At 38.8% G+C, this 5,931-nt stretch overlaps 1 long non-coding RNA gene across 1 annotated transcript in view; it reads left to right on the top strand.

Annotated features, from left to right (window-relative positions):
* Positions 1-1,295: 1,295 nt before the first annotated feature.
* The window catches only part of LOC106939111 (uncharacterized), a 16,845-nt gene continuing 12,209 nt past the window's right edge, over positions 1,296-5,931 (top strand). The window contains exon 1 of the long non-coding RNA XR_001422762.1: positions 1,296-1,305. This is a non-coding gene — a long non-coding RNA (uncharacterized LOC106939111). The remainder of the gene's footprint in view (positions 1,306-5,931) is intronic.

Below are 5,931 nucleotides of genomic sequence, written 5' to 3'. Positions count from 1 at the left end.
AGGAGTTACATTTATTTTCACTTGGAAAGGCAAATTAGGAACAACATGCTCCGTATTTATTGTTTGGCACCATGTTGGTAAGATTCAAACAGGGACAAGATGCAACCTGCTTCCAGAAAGTCTGGGTTGCACTGAGAGATAGCAATAGCTGGCACTAACTACATCATTGTGTTGCTTCACTTTTGGATTAATCCAGGCTTAACTCAGTTTACTTCTAGTTGGTTCACAATGAAATTCATCGGGTTTATTTTAAATTCAGCTTACAAGACTTCAAACATTTAGTTCTGTTTAGCTGAAGAGAAAAAGCTTGCAGTCGGAAGGACCAGTGGGGTTCCTAGCATTCCTTGAGGCTCTCTTCATGTTTTTAGTATAAACGAACGTTGAGTTCCCAATCCTGAAAAGTTACTGCTAAGTCATGTGTGGCTGTTCTATTTTTGTCCCACTGTTTTCCTGACTTGGAATGTAAAGCCAGTGCATTTATCAAAGCCGTCTGATAAGCTTGTTAAAACCCTGAGTGGCTACTACTCAGTTCCCAGCAGGCCTCAGCCCACTCAGTCATCCTCTGTGTAGTAGCTCATTACTCTCATGGTAATAATTTAAACTGAATTGCTCACAAACATTTGAGTATTTTACTTTTATTATCTGTGTGGCAATCCTTCCCAGGCATCCTGCGCAGTAGCTGACTGCAGCTGAAGAATCCAGACTGCCTGACTTTAGTCCTTGGTGATTTAAACCCCGCTTCAAGCAGTATGTGGTTCTGGATGTGTATGTATCTCATTGCTGGTCATATTTCTGTGCAAATAATCTCAGGGTATGAAACCAAAGCTAAAAGATGTTGTAACCTAGACTTTGAACACCACTGCTCTAATGTTTGCCCGTGACGTCTAACCCTACTATGGATGGAGAGGTTCATTCCTTATAACTCATTCATAGGTTGAATGCTATGACAAAAATATGCATTGTTACATAATACCCAAATACCCAAAATCCTGTATCTAAAAGAACCTAAGAATTTCTGTCCTTTATTCTTTGACTGCAACGACTCTTCAAGATTTAGCTTCTGAATTTAGTCAGTGTAACTATTAATTTGCTTCCAATTGGGGACAAGGACCACCCTTGTCCCTGGTTGCCACTATGATTCCAAACATTTCTAAACATCATATATGCAAGAACCTTCTATTTAGATTTTTCATCTCCATATAATTCAATATAAGTGAGCATATTTGCAACAAAAATGATCCTATTACTGAACGTCATAAATTCATAGTGAAGAAATTAACTCAATACTGTTTTAGAAAAATGTCAGTCATAATTGACCATATGAAACGAGATGATCAAAGCGGGGGAAGGAGAAAAAAAGAAACTGTGCTTACTCTTTTACTTTTGGACAGTCATTTTCATGGATAACCATAGCAACAAGGTATTGTTTTTACAACTGGGAGCAGTTGTGAAAACTGTTAGCTTGAGCTTTTAAGATTGTTAAAACCAGTTTGAGCTATGCTTAGTGGTAACTATAAAAAACAGCAACTATTTTATCTCTTGCTTTTATCTTATGCTTTGTTGTTTTAAGTTAAAGAACAGGAGCTGACTTTTCTTTAACACAAAACGACTCCAAGTTATTGACTGCAAGGACTTGAACAGGAGGCTTCACGGATTCATAGAAAGACCAAAACGCTGAGAGAGAAGAAGGAAGTTCAAACCATCTCTTATATCAATCATAAAGGGTAAGGATTATATCACCGACTCTATCTCTCTGTCCAACTTTCTGACCATATGGCCAGAAATCTTTTTTAACAGGAGCAGCAAAACCAAAGGAGGTAGAATAGCTGGGCTTCCCAACAACTGATGGTCTCATCAGACATGTTACTGTGGAATATTAGCTCTATTTCCTGGAAATTAATTTGTTAACATGACTCTCATAACTCTGAGTCAGACACTGTCTGCCTGTCTTCAGTCAGAGGCCTCTTCAGATTTGTTGCAATACTGACTACTACAGATCCTTCCTGCCCACAGCTCCACCATCCAGTACAACTCTTTGAAGGTACTTGGATGATAAGAATTATGACATTTAATTTCCCTTTGTTTTTGAAATTAATTGTAAATACTAGTTTATACATATCAGTGGTAGATATGAGATTGAATTGATCTCATGTTGTGGATTTTAACAGTAAAACACAGTTTAGAGTTTGTGTGATCCATCCCAGGTTCTAAGATCATAACAGATTTTTATGCTTACTGAACGTGAAAGAATCCAGTTCCAAAAGAAAGTTTTTTTTCTCAAGCAAAAAAACTCTAATTCGGATCTGGGTAGGAATGAAAAGACAGTTATCCTTTTGCTTTAAATAGGTTGTTCTCAACATGTGGTATATGATAACAGCTGATATTATGATTAGCATTATAGCCTGTTGGTCTCAATGTTCTACATAGACCTATGATATCCTAAGATTAGAGACATATTTTGGTGCAGGGGGTCTCTTCCAGCCAAACTGTGGGGTACTCTCACACTGAATGCAACAATCCCTAAGTTTCAACCTCCTTATGCTTTAAATTTTCCTTTACTTACAGTATTTGATACTTTCCCCATTACATTTTTTGTGTTTATTAGTATGGATTAATATAGACTGCACCTGATTTGTGCTATTTGTCAGCAACAGTGTCTCTGTGCTCTTGTGGATTGAACAGGTTTTAAGTTTGACAGAAGAAATCTACTAGAAAAGCAGGATCATTAACTGCAGGCACAGGATGTTTGATGTTTTGGATGATAGGATGTCTGCTGGACTGCTGAGTCAGAGCTGCTGGTAAAGATTTAGGTTCCAAGCAAAATTAATCATATGTTTAGGGTTAGAGTCCACAGACTTTTTAGAATCGCACATGATTCAGTTTCCAGATATGATTTGAGATTTCAAGATACTGCTACAGTCTTCTCTCTGTATGTCTTTTTCTTTGTGTGTGTTTGAGTGTGTATGTGCATGAGCGTGTGTATGTGTGTGCACATGTACTTGTACATGCTACATATAGAGACAATGTAGTTAATCAACAAAGGGAGATATTTTTTGGGAAGTGAGGACATTTTCCTGATCCTCACTTTTTTCCAGTTGTACTGAGCTCTGCTGGTTAGATGAATTAAGTTTTGGGTGAGGTTAGGGTTAGTTTGAAGTCAATACAAAGTCCTCAGATTGACAGAAGTACAAAGATGTGTGAATGTTTGTGTTTATAAATTTAGTCTGTGTAAGATGTACCCATCTCCCTGTATGGATGTCCTTCATGCATGTTCTTTGCATATGTTACAGGAATATGCATCATATGATGGACGGTTCTGAGTATGGTTGCCATGCTCTCGTGGAATGGCTCTGAGCAGAGACCTCCTAACAAACTGTTCAGCAAACAGGAAGCGATAGGGGACGCCCAGTCTTAAGGCATTTCCACACCCTCGAGAAGAACATTTCCTTTTCCACACAACTTAAAGCAATTATTACAAATGTAGCTTTTGAAGCTATAACAATCATGGTGTTGATACCAACATATTCAATCAATGAATAATGGTGTTATTTCCTGGAAATGTGTTTTTCAAAGCTAAATTTGACAGTTATCACAAATGACTTGATCTCCAACATGAGGTAACATTAATACACTACATTCTTTATACCTCCATCCTCCACAACACAGACACAGACACACACACACATGTTTGTGTTGCTATCTTTGTGGGGACTTTCCATTGACTTCCATTCATTTCTACAGCCTAAACCTTACCTTTACCCTTTTCCTAACCCTAACCATCACATACCTAACCCTAACCCTAACCAAAACTCAATTCATACCTTAGCCCTAAATCTGACCCCTGACCCAAAAACAGGGTTTCCCCTTGTGGGGACCAGGCTCCGGTCCCCACAACGTCAGGAAAATCGTCCCCACAAGGTATTACAAACAAACGCACACACACACACACACACACACACACACACACACACACACACACACACACACACACACACACACACACACAAATGCTTCCTGGCAAGGAAAAGGAAGGAACAATGTAAACAGGAGGTACTCAGATGTTACCTTCTACCTCAGCCTCAACTCAAAGTTAAATGTAATGAGCCAAGCTGTTATTGTGTGTCCTCACCCACTTTATTCATAAAACACATTTCGAAATCTCCGGTTGTCATGGTGCTGTTCAAGCTACATGCAAAGATAAATAATCAAGCCGACATTCAGTGCATAGAATGTCTGCGTGTTATAGAGACTAAACATATAAATAAATCAGCTGAACAACAGGGTAAACAGTAAAACTAGCTGACACAGTAGATGCAGACTGTTTGTGCATGGTTGTTTGTCCTGTGTGCCTCTGTGTTACCTTGTGATGGACTAGGAAGCTTTCCAGTGTGTTCCCCTCCTCTCGCTCATTGTTGCTGGAGATACGCACACTGCAAGGCGAGGACAAGCACGGATGGATGGAAGAATGGATGGATGGGCACCTCTGAGTTTTAGGAACAAGTAAAAAATATAAACGACCTTAGGGACCTTAGCACCCTACATGTGGTATAAAAACCTCAGAGGTTCAATAAAGAGGTTCATCTAAGAATGAAAAACCACAAGTAGAATTTTAAAATGAATCCTACAAAGCAGCTGTCTTCACAAGTAAGTAAAATGTGTTAGAGACATGTGGTTAATATCAACATACAAGTGCAATAACTCTTGATAAATACAATGATGCATGCTCCAAAATGTTATATGGCCAAATTCACCTTATGAATTATAAGTTCTACAAAAAAAAAGGCATTTTAGCTACATATAATTTTAGACTATTTAAATGCACTGTGAAAAGCAGCTTTTTGGTGATTAAAGTTAAAATGATTGCCTGAAAGATGTTTGCAATTGTCTTTGGCAATATTCTACATATATTCTACATAAACTACAGCTTTCTCTCGTCATCCATGACATACTGAGAGTAAGTTGCCTTTAACTGAAGATAATATTTTCCCTGGAAAATAAGAGTTCCATGGAAGCTCTTACTTTCCAACATATGCTGCTCCAGCTGGATCTGTAATCAAAGGTTTCCTCTCTGAGGCCTCCAGACCAGCCATGTGCTGTAAGGAGTGGAAACTATAATGAGTCTGTTCTGCTTCTGTACGGTTCATCTGGTGATCACTGCTACACACAGAACAAAGTTGTGGCCTCAGAAGCTTAACTTCTTCTCAGTGGAGGACATTCATATGTGTATGCTCTTGAAAGGTTTAAAAGTGTGTAGGCAGGAAATCTCCTTTAATAACAACAATAATAAATGGACTGACTGACACCAACTGTGTGATTTGGACAAAGTTTGGCTCACATCCAGACCACAGATTGGTGGGTACGTGACTCAGTTGTACCCAGCTGGTGTGTGTAAAATGGGCATGCTCTTTACCTCATTACTGTAAGATGAGGTAAGAGGTGCTCTTACCTCATTTGTGTTGGTGTCACTTACCTGCATGGGGTTTGTGGGCAGTCTCCCCATCGACTCAGTTCAATTGGGGACCAAAATTGCAACATTTGTTTAATTTTAATTTTCAGATGGTGCAGTTCACTTTCACACTGCACTGAGTCAGACGATCCAAACTCATTGAAAAACCTGCCCCCCTCCCCCCCCACACCATCTCCTCGTATCTGGTGAAGCTTCACCAAGAACTACCTACACTGTAAAAAAGAGTCCGTAAATTTCACAGCAAGAAGTGGTAAAATACAACTGTAAAATCCAAAACAGTTTATTACCGTAGAAAATACATGGAATCACTGTCAGTCAACACTGCAAAATAATGGCAGAAAATGGTAAAATAGTTACGGTTGCTGACTGTAATATAAAAAAGCACTTAATTACTGTAGAAAATACATGGAATTACAGTAACTCCATAAACACACACACACACACACACACACACACACACACAC

Source organism: Poecilia latipinna, unplaced genomic scaffold, assembly GCF_001443285.1.
Source record: "Poecilia latipinna isolate Pla-1442-1.1 unplaced genomic scaffold, P_latipinna-1.0 Scaffold2776, whole genome shotgun sequence".
Taxonomy (NCBI): Eukaryota; Metazoa; Chordata; class Actinopteri; order Cyprinodontiformes; family Poeciliidae; genus Poecilia; species Poecilia latipinna.
This window is presented reverse-complemented; position numbering and strand designations above follow the sequence as displayed.